The sequence below is a fragment of the Rosa chinensis genome, chromosome 1, assembly GCF_002994745.2.
Source record: "Rosa chinensis cultivar Old Blush chromosome 1, RchiOBHm-V2, whole genome shotgun sequence".
NCBI lineage: Eukaryota > Viridiplantae > Streptophyta > Magnoliopsida > Rosales > Rosaceae > Rosa > Rosa chinensis.
In genome coordinates this window covers 3,189,516-3,205,141 of record NC_037088.1, presented here as the reverse complement: position 1 = coordinate 3,205,141, position 15,626 = coordinate 3,189,516, and the positions used below count along the sequence as shown (strand labels likewise).

Genomic DNA, 15,626 nt, shown 5'->3' with positions numbered 1-15,626 from the left:
TATTTTTCTTGGCCTCACTGTTGCGGTTGCTCCTTGGTGGTTGGTGGTGCTGATGCACCACACGTGTTATTGCTTGTCCCAATGTCGATGATCTCGAATGTGTCGAGCTCTGCCTAGGTGATGTGCTCATATTTTCCTATATTTCTATGCCTTTTAATCTTGGTATTTATGTTTAGTTTTATTTATTTATGATTTATTTAAGTTATTTTAATATTTTTGTAGGTTTGTTCCATAGAAAGAAGAAAAGAAGCTAAAATGAGCTAACTATGATTGAAAGGCAATGTGCAATTCCAAGTCCTAGAATATATATGTGCAGAACATCCAAATTTGCCGAATTACTGGGAAAGTATCAAATCGAATTAGACAATGAGCCATATATAATTGGAAAGCTACGGATGTCTACTTTCTGTAGAATTTTACGGATCTCGATTATACTTCTAGAGCAAGTTATGATCATTTGAGTGAAGATAGGTCAGAATAAGAAATCTGCTCGGGAATTTACAAACATTTGTGGAGAACTCAAGTTCCGTGGCACAAGATCATCAATCCTGATGTTTCAAGGAAGTTAATTCATATGAGAATTCAAGGATGAACTTATTCCTACTTCTACTAGAGATATTTTAAGCTTTTACCATTCCAAATGAAGATAGGAATCTAAACCCAAGTTTTACAAGGAAACTTGAAGCCAAAGATGAGTAGAAATCTTCCGTACATAAGCGAGACTCAAGAGCACATTGGAGATGCCTAAGGAGCAGCGACGACTCATCTATCTTTCCTTTCTTTTCCCTTTCCATTCTTTTTATGTTTTTGCTATGTTTTACTTAGTTATCTTTTGCTAAACATTTTTCTAGGGTTAGGATGATGCTCTAACATGATTGTTTATATATTTTGATGTTATATTGATGGATTTATAGTTTCTTTATAATGAATGCTTAATCACTATTTGAATTGATGTTTTATGTTTAAGTTCTTTGATTGATCACCTTAGGGCTTTGCATTTAGTAATTGGAAGACAAATTTGAAGCAGAGATGCAATATAATTTGATTAGCTTCTTGTGATTAAGTGTGGTAAATTACATTATTACTTGAGGAAGACTAATGATTTGCTTGATTCTCTTGTTTTCTAAAACATAATGAATCCTTGCATGTTAAATTTATACCTGAGAAGGATAAACTGCATAGCTAGGGTATAAGATCTTTACCCGAGAGGGAGAAAATCGTTCACTTAAGGAAAACTATGGTCTAGAGTACCTGAGAAGGGACTTAGATACGGGAATTATTATCTAGAGAAACAAAAAAATCTGTTAATTGAATCAAAACATAAATAGGATTGTTAGTGGTTGACTCTGAATAGGTCTTATCATCTTTGTTTTTCAACTTATAAACTTCATTTTGTTTGTTTGTTTCACATTATTTGTTTATTTGAACATCCAAAACCATACTTTCTTTCTCCTAATTGTTTATGTAATTTTGTGTTTGGATCAATTGAGTTAGGATTTAAATTGATTATCGATCCTCAGTTGGAACAACCTCATACTTGCACACTATTACTAATGACGATTCGTGCGGCTGCAAGTTTTAATTAAAATTTCAAAACACTGGGCATGTCATATCACTGTATCCATTAAGTCGTCATAATCCTTGGGTTGGTTTGCGTTTATCTGGTATAGGAATAGTCCCAGCCAGAGGCCCTGTAGAAATGTTGTTTCAACCAAAGTCCTGTCGAAGTTGCGACACTTCATGGTGACGGATTGCTAGTGGGTCATGAAGGATTTGAGGTTTATGCCCTTCTGCTGCTTTACTTGGAATAATTGAGTTGTGCTGTGGAAGCTGCTAGATAGCAAGATAAACCTGGTGACAAATTTTTCTGCTAGCTGCTTGAAGTTGTCAATAGAGTTGGACAGTAAATTCAAGAACCAATTGAGGGCCTCATCAGACAAAGTCTCTTCGAAGGCATGGCATGCCACGGCGTTCGTGTAGTAAGTCTCGTTGATCTGCGATCTGAAGATTTTGAGGAGGTGGTATTGGTCTGTTTTGCCTTTGTATCGTTTTGTCTTGAATGGCTTGGATATCACTGGTCGTTTCTCTGCCTATACTCTGGGAGTGAAAGGTCCTGGTTTCTTCTCGAAGCCTGTCGACAGTGGACGCCAATAGTCCATGTCACTACACCAAAAACGTCAACATACTACACTTTTTGAACAACGAAAAAAAAAAGTGTTGTGTGATGAAGAAAAGTGAATCAGACAACATGTTTAGTAAACCTACGTTGTATAAGGTGGTTAAAATTCTGAAGTTTTTGTTTAGAAGGCCATTGCACAACGGTTACAAGAATAATCTGTTGTGTGAATAATAAAAAAAATAGCGGCAGATTTCCCTCCTAGATGGACTCAAATTTGGCTCCAAATTGGTACTACATCGTACAACAGTATAGTTATATCTGTTGTATGAGAGTAGCATGCAAAACATGATACAACGGGTTTTTACTTTTTGTTGTGTGATAAAGTGGGAAATATTTGGATGTGCCTTTATTTGTCCCAAAATGGCACTGAAACCCCCCAAAAACCTCCAAGGTTTGATTGAAATATAGCACTAGATTGATGTTCCCACAACCAAATGAGTTGTTTCCGTTGTGTAAATGAGCATGCCTAGCATGTTACTTTGGTTGGCATATTATAGCGGGAACTTTTCCCTCTTTGGAAATTAGCTGAGGTTTAATTTGTTCACAATCAGACAACAAACTTCATCTTTATGTTGTCTGATTCATAAAGCAAAAATTAAAAGCCCGCGCGCCTTAGACAACTCAATTAGCTTGCTAGGTTTATTGGATTTGCTGTCTGCCCGCACGTCAACGAAAATAGCCGTTTCCTCTCGTCGAGTAGCTCTCTTCTCAACTTCATCAAAAACCATCACTCTCTCATCAAAACACCGTGGGTCTCTCATGAAAACACCATCTGTCATCAAAACACATCTCGATTTGGTCTATTTCTCAGAAGCCATGCCAACCCATTCCCTCTCTCATCTCCCCTCACCTGCAAACCAAAAAGGAAGAAACTTGGAGTTTTGATTCTAAGCAAAATCACCATGAAGGTAATTCCCACCTCAACCAAAACGGTGCGGGTTTGCATGTCTACTTGACAGAAGCACTGACCTTGTTGTTCTTGCGCAGCCCACTTGAAACCACTGAGTAGATCTCTCTCTCTTTCTCTTTTCTCTCCGTCACTCGCTATTAATGGTGCTCCGGCCACGAACCCGTATGTAGTGAGCAATTTGACGGTGAATCCTACCAGACTTAACCTCCACTGTGATCTGTCGAAGCTTGTGAGTTCAGGTAAGATTCCAATTTCACCTCTCGAATATGGGTCATCTAAATTCGTGTAATTCATGCTTATTTTCATTAGTTATGTGATTGTATTGAACTAAGAAAGCAAAAACAAGCATGCCCACAAAGAAAAAAAATGATGTAGTTACTGTGATTGTGTGAGTGGTTTCCCATGAATTCTCCTTCTCTAGATTTGGTCTGTTCGCCCCATTCTACCATGTTTGGATTTCTTGATTTTGATTTTAGGGTTTTTTGTGGATTTTTTTCAAGGGAAAAGACTGTTGCTTTAGGAAATTGGATAACTGATTTGTCAAAATGGAGATAAGGTATTTGACATAAGTAAATTGCTCAAGTAATGTCGTAACAAATAGCAATTCTATTTGATTAGAGTCCAGGAACAAAATAGTATTTGATTGGATCAGACTTACAATTTATAATATCTGAATTGGTGGTGAATTGATGGTGTTAGTGTTAGGAATATGATTTGATCTTTTCATGATATTGTTAGACCCCAGAAAGTGAATTTAGTTTAGGCTAAGCAAATTCAGTGTTCTTTTTGCCTTTTCCTTGATTGAAGATGTATATTCTGTGCAGTAAATTGATTGTAAATTCATGAAAAAATAGAGGGTTCGGTTACAATATTGAAAGTTTGGAGTATCATGGTGACTTTCAGTTTCCATTGGCTTGTATTGCTTGAATGTTGAATGTCAATCTTACTGTCCAAGTTGAAATGTGGTGATTTTTCTTCAATTAATATTCGATAAGTCAAGGACAGCATTGCAAAAGAGGCCTGATTGTTTTTTTGCATCGTTTTGAAGTTTGGATATATTTGTTTTTCACCTCAAGTATGATAGTGTACGAAAAGCATGTTGTGAATATGCACTTTAAAAACATGTATCTATTTGGTTGGAACTGGTTTTCTAAGCATTTCTTTTTTTAGTTTCTTCTTGTTTGGACAGGGAAGAATGAGTTTTATTGGCTTGCAATGAATTATTTCATGCTAATCTTGCTTATAGAAAGTGATGTGATTATTGTTAACGAGAGGAAATTTAGTGGTAAAAGCTAGCTTTTAGGGAAGAAAGGAGTCCTATGATATATGTGCTTAAGACCTTTCTTCCTACAATCATATGAAGAGTGCTATCCCTCTTGGGAATTGATAGGGTGGAAGAGGAGAAGGTCGAAAGACTCAAATACCAACACAAGGCTAAAAAAAAATTAAATTAAGTGAATGGTTGATGTCTGCATTCAAGTGCTAGTTAGTTACCCCACATTTTGACTCTACAAATGTTTCAGTGTTATGTGTTATCATCTACGGTTGTGAATAGATGTATGAGGATAGTATGATCATGTGATGCAGACATGATGCAAATTTGTTTTAGCTTGTCGAGACATAATTAGATTACTGAACTTAGAAGACATAAAAGATGTAGAGCTGTCACTACTAGAAAAAAGGGATTTAAGGACATCAAACAAGGACACATATTTTATGTGGAGTCCTTGAAGGTTTTTAAGGACACACAATGTTAAATTGCAAATTTTGAATGGGTGGAGAGTCTTTTAAGGACACCCGGTTTAGGGATGCCGTGTCCTAATATTGGGCTCCAATTGGAAAATTAAAATATTGAAATTAGAAAACGCGCGGCGCTGCAGCTATACTTTGCATTTTCGTTTCCCTCCCCCAATTTCACTTCCCTCCTCCCCCAATTTTCGATTTCCCTCTTCAATTGAAACCCTCCCCAAAGGCCCAAATACAGAAAGATGATTCACTCACTCTATTTCCAGTTCTTAGTTGTGATTGAAAAAAATGAAAGAAACTCGGGCAGAAAACAGATTCGATCTGATTCGACTCGGCGGAGGAGACGGCCATTCATAACAAGGGTTCAAGTCATAGTGAGGTTACTCGGTGTGAGACATATTCTGGGTTGGCAGATTCTGGGAAGAATTTCAGTACAAGGTGAGATTACTTGATCCCAATTTTTGTTTTTGTTTTTGTTTTGCTATTGGTGGGTTGAATGTTCTGGTGTGTTACAAAGTTTGGAGAAGCTCTGTGAGAGAATGAACTAGTATTTGATTATCTAGAGTGAATTTTAATCCCAGCAGCAAAGAGTATACGTATGGAGTAGCGATCAGATTTCGGTCATGTATACGCCGAATAATTCAAAGCCTGAGAATCTGAGATGGTTGAAGCTGAAGACGAAGGGCCTGGTGTAAGAGCTCTTGGATCTCTGTTGAAGCTCACCGAAGTCTTCCTCTAGTGCTTTTCTTCGCCTCTGTTTCTCTTCCACCGAATACTAGGGTTTTATGAGGCAGTAAGGCTCTGTGATTGTTCGGTTTTACCGAGTTTTTGTGTGCTTGACAGGGACGATGGCATAAGAAACGACATGTTGTTTTCTCTGGGACAGACTGTAAGTGTTTGCTTTCTTGAGCTCAGTATCAATTTTTTCTTGTTGGAAGTTTGAGACATATTATTGAATGAATGCTATGAATTTTGCCCATGATTACAGAAAGCAGCTGAGGATGACAGAGAGAATGGCTCAAACGCCCTTTCCTCAAGCTAGTGGATTCATTTTCATGCTTTCTTTGTTGTGTTTTACTATCTCTTTTAATTTTGTAGAGCTCGCTGTGTGTTTAGTAATTTCGTTTTATAATTATGTGTCTGTAGTTGTCTTAAACGTTTTAGTTAGAATTTTTGGGTTTCAGAATGTGGAATCATGTGTCTGTAGTTGTCTTATATGGAGACTATAGATTTAGTCTCTAAACAAACAGGTTCATAGTATAATATGGATATTATCTACAATGAGATGGATTTCATATTCTCACGTTATAAAACAATATTGCACTCCCACTCTTCTTACTCATCTCCTTCTGATGCACAGAGAAGCCATGGAAGAGGGGCTACTAGCTCTATCAGCGTCAAAATCCAATATCAATGGAGCTTCAGGTGTTGTGGTTCTGAGCACATTGGTCGCTCTCTGTGGTTCCTTCAGCTATGGATGTGCTGTAAGTCATTCTCATTCACATTTCAAATTCTGCATTTTTCTGCCAAATATTACCATATTTTAGGATGAAAGGAGAGTTAGTGTACTGATAAGTATGTTCTGCTGCATCAAGTTGTTGGTCTAAGTTAAATATGCCATACACAAAGAAAGGAGATACAATAGTGTACATTACTTCTTTGTTTATGCATTGGTCCTAAAGCGCTATAAATTTAGTTTGTAGATAGGATACTCATCATCTGCTAGATCAGGATTTGTGGAAGACTTGGGCCTTACTGTTGCAGCAGTAAGTACTAGTATTTTCAGATTTTTTGTTTCTTTTGTTCTTTTGCATTTGATGGACTTTCTTGTGATCGTTTTAGTACTCAATTTTCGGTTTAACAATGACGATTGGAGGAATGATTGGTGCATTAGTAAATGGGACGATAACGGATCTCGAGTCGTAGAGGCGTAAGTTTTTCAATATACTCTAACTCTGAGCCTGCTGAAGTTAAATGTGAAATCTGAAATTTTTTTGTTCTATTCCCTGTATGTTTTGATCAAGCAGACATTGTGGTTTTTTTGAAATACTTAGTGCTGCAAGGTGGCTCACTATAGCATTTGCACAGGTTTCTTCTCTCTTTCCTATCTCTATATATATGCACAGTTAATATGTTCAAATTTACATTTCACCCAAAGGAATGATTTAGAAGTATTTTCACAGATAAGTCTTTAGATTGGACTTAAACTTTTGAATACATTGTAGATATATATGGTTGTAGTAAAAGTTATTGGCAAGTTCGAACCTGTGATAAAAGTTTTCAGATGAAGATTGTTAGTGATTGCTAGGAAAAAAACCAAAGGCATTTTTCCCTCTCTTTTTGTTTTCTCCCATTACTTGGTTCAATCAGTGTAGTTGAGTTAAATGCTTGATGCAGAATGCTTGGTGCTTGGATTTAGGACGGTTGTCAGTGGGATTTGGCATCGGTATCTATCCTATTCAGAGCTTTCATTTATATACATGTTTGTATTTTTCTGTCAAGTTGACTTTGTATGTTTTGATATGTTTTATACAGAAAGTAGGTAGTAAGACCCTGAACTAACTTCCCCTTTGATCTTATGCAGTATACTTAATGGTCTAAACCTCTCTGCATATATTACTAGTGAGATCTATTATCTCTACAGTTTGAAGCAATTGTAAGTGGTTCTACTGTTTTTTCAGCTTACTATAGTTGTGTAAGCATGCCTATTGCTAAATCTCTTCTTCTTTCTTCTTTAAGGCATATTGGTTCCAATAGTGTTGGTGGTGAAATTCCATATGTCTTACCCCACAATGCGACTCACATGTAAGTAATATGCCTCTTGTTTCTGCAGAAATTTTTGGATAGCATAATGCAATTATGTTCCTACTTCTAGATACCCATATGATATAATTATCGTCTCAAAGTTGCTATGTCAAGGAGTAGAGAGAAATAGATTGAAATTCTTCTGGTATGATGAGAAAAGCTTTTTCAGCAGAATCAATTAAGCCAATTTTGTGTATTGTTTGATTAAAAAGTCTTTTCAACAGAATCAATTAAGCCTCTAATCAATGAATCATTCTGCAGGCTCACCTATCAAGCAGGCACAACAACTTTGATGTCCAAAAATACATATAGCGATCCTTGGAGGAAGATTTCAAGACATTGGTTGGCATAAGGTTTTTTATTCTTTATGCAATATCTTTATAATTATCATGGAAGTTACACAGTTTTACATCTTTCATCCCAATCATCATTGTTTGGAAAATTAATGTGGCCTCTTTTTTGTTTCCCCAGCCCTGCAATGTGGTTTGCAGTAGCTATTTTTATGCTGGTGGTTGTGTATGGTAAGAATTCCTATTGCTTCTTGTTGATGATTTCCTTTGGTTTGTGTGAAGATTGATAAATATTAATTCATGGAATTTGCCTCAACTCTTACCAGGTTGGCACGTATATCTTTGGCTATCCTGTGTTCCACTTTTGGGAAGTACATTGTTCTATGTTTAGACGAGCATATATAGATACCTATGTTTCTAGATAGTCATTAACTTTTCCTTTCTAGCTCGTTCTGGTCCTAGGAACCACACTTGAATACATTACTAACATTACTGTTTTGGACCTTGTAGAATGCGTTTGAGCTTGCCTTCTTCGTTTGGGTTCCCGTAAGTTTTTCTTTCCCATCCTCCAGATTTTGGTGAAGTTCAATATTTAAAATTTTGCATAGCTTATGACAAAGCATCCTTCTTGTATTTTTTCTTAGGCCCAATTCGGAGTAAAATTGTGCTACCACGAGCACACCGTGATCATTGTTACGAGAGTTTTCTCAGTGTAAGAGTATAGAAAACTTTGCATTCTAATCACTTTGAAGTTATTTAAAGATGATAATTATGTTATGGATTATTAAGCACGCCTTGTTCGCATTAGTGAACCTAAATCCCTTTTAATTTCTCAGGGTGACCACCCAAGGCCTGTGCAGCTTCATTACTCTTTCTCTGCATGCACTTGTAACATAGGTGAAGTATATCTGAATTGTTGGTCATATCTATGCATATTGCTCTGACCAGAAAAACTTTTGATTTTCATCAAATGAAATTGGAGGATCAAATTTGGTTGATATCTGACTTCTTGTTTATATGTACACATAGATGGGTTCACAGTTCAAGGGTAAGATACTAGAAGATAACATGGCTGATATTCTAAAGCAATGGCACGGTGATGTGAGGAGGAAAAGGAAGAAGGAAGAACAAGATTCACAATCTGCACACACGTCTTTTTCCCTGGAATGGAGCTCGATGAGGCACATCATATGTAATGCAGATTTCTTACTTCTGGTATGAATCAAATTAGTTATATATAGTTGAAGCTTACTTAGTGTAACAGCAACTTTGAATTGAATTGGTCAAAACAGTAGAGTAGGACATTTTGGATCTTTATTCTCCTTTAATGAGATGGACGTTTGGTGTTTTGTAGATTACTTGTATTGAATGTTTTCTAGATCAGTTCTCATATTATAAGGTCTTGTTGATGTGTCATATGTATGCAAATTTGATGGGAATGTACATAAATAAGGACACAAAATGCATTCCTATGTGTCCTGGTACAGAAAAGATGACATATGAGAATGTATTTTTTGTGTCCTCTTATTGATTTAAGGACTCCATTTTCAAATCTTTGAGGACACAACTTGAGTGTCTTAGAATAGAAAAGAGGACACATATGAGATTTTATTTTTTGTGTCCTCTTATGGATTTAAGGACTCCATTTTCATAGTTTTTAAGACACAATTTGTGTGTCTTTGTATAGAAAAGAGGACACACATTAGCTAATATGAGGATGCAATTTAGGTGTCCTCTTATGGATATAAGGACACCGCGACTAAAGCTTTTAGGACACGCAAACTGTGTCCTCGTATAGATAAGAGGACACATTTCCAGTGTCCTTGTTTGGGACTTATGATGACTCCCAGATAGAGGACTCTTTTTTAAAGAGTCCTTGTATGTATTTAAGGACACAGTTTCAATGTCCTTAAATGGTGTTTTTCTAGTAGTGTGTCATCCTATTATCAAGAGAGGTCTCATATACTATACATCGAAACTGTTTCAGTCTAGAGTCACTGTTGTTGCTTTTGAATGTTCAATATTGTGACTTCAAATGTTAAATTTAAGCCACTAAAACACTACTTCCTCCCAAGGCCGTTAGGGAACTTGACTGAAAGTATTTTCAAATGCTCTAGCCAAAAATGGAAAGGAAACATCTTAGGTAAAATTGTATTCCCTGTACTAGAAAGATGTCACTTAGCTGTGTCTTTGCAAGGTGCTTTCTGTTATATGCTTACAGATATAATAAACAATAAAGCTGATCTTACAGAAGTTTATTCAAAATTCATGGTACACTGATATGTTCATGCCTAATGCATAAACCTCAAGTCTGTGAAAGCGGCCTTCCCTTTACTAGTTGGCAGGTTGCAAACCCTATTATGAAAGATGGCGTATATGAGCATTTTTACTTCATTCATTTTAGTTACATAACAATGTAGTAAGCTGAATTTCTTTGAACTATTGACTTAAATTCATGAATTGTCTTAAAATTCATGAAAAAAAAAAGATGTATTTGTAATAAGTTATGCATGAATTTGATGACACTGGAAAGGTACAGAAAATAACTATTGGATGATATAAAGTTTTGATGTTTATTATTATATCTTCAAGAAGGAAGCTAGGACTTGTTAAAATAGAGGATTAAATCTGATGGCCTTGTTTATTATTCTCAGCAGCCCCACAATTAAGGCATATACGGTGGAGTTGGAAGAAGCTGTAGAGTGAGTTTGACTGGTGCAGTGAGCTTCACTGCTATTGTTGGTATTCATTGCTGGAGCTAGATTGGTGAGTACTGTAAGCTTGATTATTGAAATTGTGGACTGCTATTAAACTTGTTTTGAAGCTTTAATTTGTTGAAATCTATTGTTCTATGCTGGAGTGATAGTGTAATGACTGTTTTGATTAAGGTGATTAAATTTCTCCTTTTTTTTTTTTTTTTGATTTCAAGGGACTCTGTTTCAATTAAGTTGGCCTGTTTACTTATCAAGGAAAGGATCGATCAAGGTAATGCTTGAAACTCGGAGTTCTATATCTGTTGTGATATCTTTTAGCAAGCATGTTAGACCTTTGATAGAGTATTTTTTTATCTTGGCAGACTTTGTCCTGTAGTAATCTTTACCACCGTCCTGCTGCATTTGAAATTTGCTTGTTGCTGCATGTTTTTGAATGTTTCTTCTTTGGATATGTAAACTCACTTAATTAGGCTTCTGAGAATAAACAGCCAATGGCAATTCTTGCCCTATCATTTGCTAATTAAAAGTAAAAGAACTGCCTTTATTTTTGAGAAAATGCTTCCAACTTAACAGGTCTATGGTAATGTGGAATAGAGATTATGTAACTCACACACACACACACACATATATATATTATTTATTAAACCTTGAATATAATGACAGTGGTGGTTGTGTGCATGTGATAACCTTTCATTTCCATTTTGTCACCTTAGCTTGTTTTATATGCTTCTTTTTTTTTATTTCAGAGTGAGGGAACCAGGAATAATTGACAAGTTCCGCTTGGCACAATACCTTTGGCAACAATTGACAATTGACAAGTTCAACAAAATTGTAAGTTAATATTGTATATCTATGTACACTGAACTATGTTGTGGAGAATATATCGTTTGGTGGTCGGGTCTCAAATGTATTTGTAATAAGTTATGCATGAATCTGACACTGGAAAGTACAAAAAATAACTATTGGATGATATAAAGTTTGATGTTTATTATTATATGTTGAAGAAGGAAGTTGAATTTTTGATAGTATAAGAGAGGAAAATCAAAGTCCTCATCTAAAGAAACTAAGACTTAGCAACACTACTAATATCTAGAATTGCCAGCATTTAACAAAACATGTTCTACAAGCTTCCAAATCCTGCAGATTCTAGTCTTGATTTAAGAATGCCAATAGGTTCGGAAAAAACTATGGCCTTTGAGTAGTAGCTTGCATTGAGCGCTGGTGGTTTTATTGAACAAATTTCATTTAGGTCTTTTCTAGTCATGCATTATGGAAGCTAGGACTTGTTGAGGTTTGGATTAAAGCTGATGGCCTTGTTTATTATTCTCAGCAGCCACACAATTAAGGCATATCCGGTGGAGTTGGAAGAAGCTGTAGAGTGAGTTTAACTCGTGCACTGAGCTTCACTGCTATTGTTGGTATTCATTGCTGGAGCTGGATTGGTGAGTACTGTGAGCTTCATTGTTGAATTTGTGGACTGCTATTAAATTTGTTTTGAAGCTTTAATTTGTTGAAATCTATTATTCTATGCTTAATATATATCATGGTATCATTGGATTTGTTCAGGTGAAATCTGTAGGACTGGTTTGGTTCATATATACTACATCTACAGTTAATGTTCTTATTGGAGAATTGTTTGGATGTTGTTTTAGCATAGCTTTTCCCAATGGAGAATATGAGCTATGTTTGTTAATGGACCTCCTTTTAATGTTTTTTTTTTTTGCATTTTTGTTTTTGGATTTGCTTAGCCTAAATGTATATCGATTTGTTTTTCTTCATATCTTGTGGTATATTGTTCTGTCTTGTTATTGGATTTTCTTACCCTAAATGTAAATCGATTTGTTTCTCTCTATATATTATGCTATTCTGTTTTGTCCTTGTTATTGAATTTGCTTAGCCTGAATATATGTTGATTTTTTTTTTCTACATCATTGCCTGATATTGGAGCATGTATATATGTAAATAAATTGCTGTCGGTGATTAAGAGTACCAGAGTTTTAATTGGTAGAGTTTATGGAACTTAGTGAATGCATGTAGGATATGTGATTGGGGCTCGATGACTTAGTTTTGGTTTGTGGTTTTTGTTTAATGTAGATGGATAGGTCATGGGTGCATGCTGATAGGAGATCTTATGAATATAAGTTAGGGGTGAAAGAGTTTTGTGAGGTTGCTTTGGGAAATGCTAGAGACCCTAGCCGTATTTGTTGTCCTTGCTCAAAGTGTGGAAATGTGAAAGATTTTTCTGCACAAGTGATAAAGGATCACTTGTTTGTAAATGGGATCAACACAGATTACGTGAAATGGACAGAACATGGGGAGGTTGTAGTGGAGTCGGGATCATATACGGATAGTCAAAGTCTTGAATCAGAGCCAATTGAATCTGACTCTATATAGGGTAACATGAGGGCAGATTATGAAGTAGAATTAGATAGTGATGTGGAGTTGGAAGGTGATGAGGATGAGGAGCTTTCGAGTGAGTGTAATAAATTCAAGAAATTTGTTGACGATGCCAACAAACCCTTGTACCCTGGTTGCAATAGGCACACCAAGATGAATGTGCTTGTGAGGCTTTACAACTTGAAAGCCAAGCATGGGATGAGTGATTCGGCTTACTCGGACTGGTTGATTGCCTTTGCTGAGTATCTTCCAGAAGGAAACAAGATACCTGCCTCTGTGTAAGAAAGCAAAGAAGAGTTTGAGCGCATTAGGAATGGATTACACCAAAATACATGCCTACCCTAATGACTGTATTCTGTACAGAAAACAATTTGCCGATGACACTATTTGTCCTACATGTGGTACGTCTAGGTGGAAAATATGCAAAAACAAGAAAGAAAGAGAGGGAGTCCCTGCAAAAGTCTTATGGTATTTCCCTCCTATTCCTAGCTAGGTTCAAAAGAATGTTTCAATCAACTGAAACATCAAAGGCCTTAACCTGGCATGCCACCGAGAGAAACAAGGATGTCTTAATTCGCCATCCTGCAGATTCTGCTGCTTGGAAGTTGGTAGATGAAAAATGGGCAGATTTTGGTAATGAGCCAGCTTGAAACCTACGACTTGCATTGTCATCGGATGGGTTCAATTCCTATAGCTCCTTAAGCAGCAAGTATAGTTGTTGGCCCGTTATTTTGGTAACCTATAATCTACCTCCATGGTTGGTAATGAAGAGGAAACACATGATGCTTACCTTATTGATATCGGGCCCTAAATAACCGGGAAACGACATCGATGTTTACCTTGAACCATTAATAGATGACTTAAAGCTGCTATGGGAAGGGGTGAATAGAGTTTACGATGCCATCAAAAATGAAACTTTTACTCTTAGGGCTCTACTATTCTGGACAATCAATAATTTTCCAGCATATGGTAACCTTTCAGGGAGTATAGTGAAATGCTATAATGCATGTCCGATTTGCCTTGATAAAAAAAACCTACAAGGCTAGTTCACGGGGGAAAGATGGCCTACACCATTCATCAGCGGTTTTTAGGAAGACACTAGCCTTATCGAAAGCTAAGGGGTGCTTTCAATAACCAGCCAGAACATGCAGCAGCTCCAGTGCCATTGACTGGAGAAGAATTGTTGAGCAGGGTGGAGGCTGAAGTTCCACATTGGCAGTTTGGAAAAAAAAAAAAAAACCTGCTCCTGCTTATAAGGGGGCTGAGGATGAAACTAGGCCATGTTGGAAGAAGAAGTCGATATTCTTTGAGCTTGAATATTGGAAGTATCTCCTTGTTAGGCACTGCCTTGATGTCATGCACATTGAAAAAAATGTGTGTGATAGTCTAATAGGGACGTTGTTGAACATTCCAAGAAAAACCAAGGACGGCCTGAAAACTCGTTTGGACTTGGCGGAAATGGGTATAAGATGTGGATTGCACCCAAATCTAGATGGTCCGAAAAAGAAGCGCTTGCCATTGGCAAGCTGGAACCTAACAGCAGATGAGAAAAGATGTATGTGTGGATCATTTCTTGGCATGAAGGTTCCTGAAAACTACTCTTCAAACATTTCAACCTTGTTTCAATGGATGATTTGAGGCTGACTAGACTTAAATCCCATGATTGTCATGCATTAATGCAACAGCTGCTCCCAATTGCTATCCGAGGGGTGTTGGAAAAACCGGTTAGGGTTGCAGTAATCAGGCTTTGCCTTTTTTTTAATGAAATTTGCAGCAAGACCTTAGATGCTTCAAGGCTTCCCAAAATCCAAAGTGATCTGGTCGAAACTTTGTGTGAGCTTGAGAAGTACTTTCCACCATCTTTCTTTGACATAATGATTCATTTAACAGTCCACTTGGTTAGAGAAGTTGAGCTATGTGGACCGGTTTGCTTCCGATAGATGTATCCTTTCAAAAGATATATGAAGGTTTGCAAGGGCTATGTTAGGAATAAAACGCATTCGGAAGGGTGCATTGCTGAGTGTTATATAGCTGAAGAGGCGGTTGAGTTTTTAGCCGAACTTTTCTTTGATGATAGAACTGTTGGCATCCCAAAAGAAAACATCACAGCTGACAAGCCTACCTCTGGTGCAACTGTTGAGTCTGTTTATGACAAAGAATTTTAGCAAGCTCATCTCTGCGTGCTTCAAAACACTGAAGAATTTAGAAGCTACTTTTTGTAAGTCGATCACTATCTCTGTTTTTTACAGTTTTGCTTATTTTCTTGTTCTAATGCTTATACTCTAATACTTAATAAATATTTGTGTAGGGAACACACGGAACATTTGAAGAGGGAGTTTCCCAAGTACAAAAAGAATAAAAAGTGGTTGGTGGACAAACAAAACATGACTTTTGCTCAGTGGGTGAAGGAGAGGGTAAGTAGTTTCCATTTAATGTAAGTTTAATTTATAGACTGATAAAGCTTTTAATAATGCAGAACACAGTTGGTTTAATGTTTTATTTTATTTTGCAGGTTGAATCAAAGCTTGCTGAACTAGGTTGTGAAGTCCCTGAGATTGTGATGTGGCTAGCAGATCAACCAAGCC

At 36.6% G+C, this 15,626-nt stretch overlaps 1 pseudogene; it reads left to right on the top strand.

Annotated features, from left to right (window-relative positions):
* Positions 1-6,202: 6,202 nt before the first annotated feature.
* Positions 6,203-13,038, top strand: LOC121052742 (annotated as a pseudogene).
* The last annotated feature ends 2,588 nt before the right edge of the window (positions 13,039-15,626 follow it).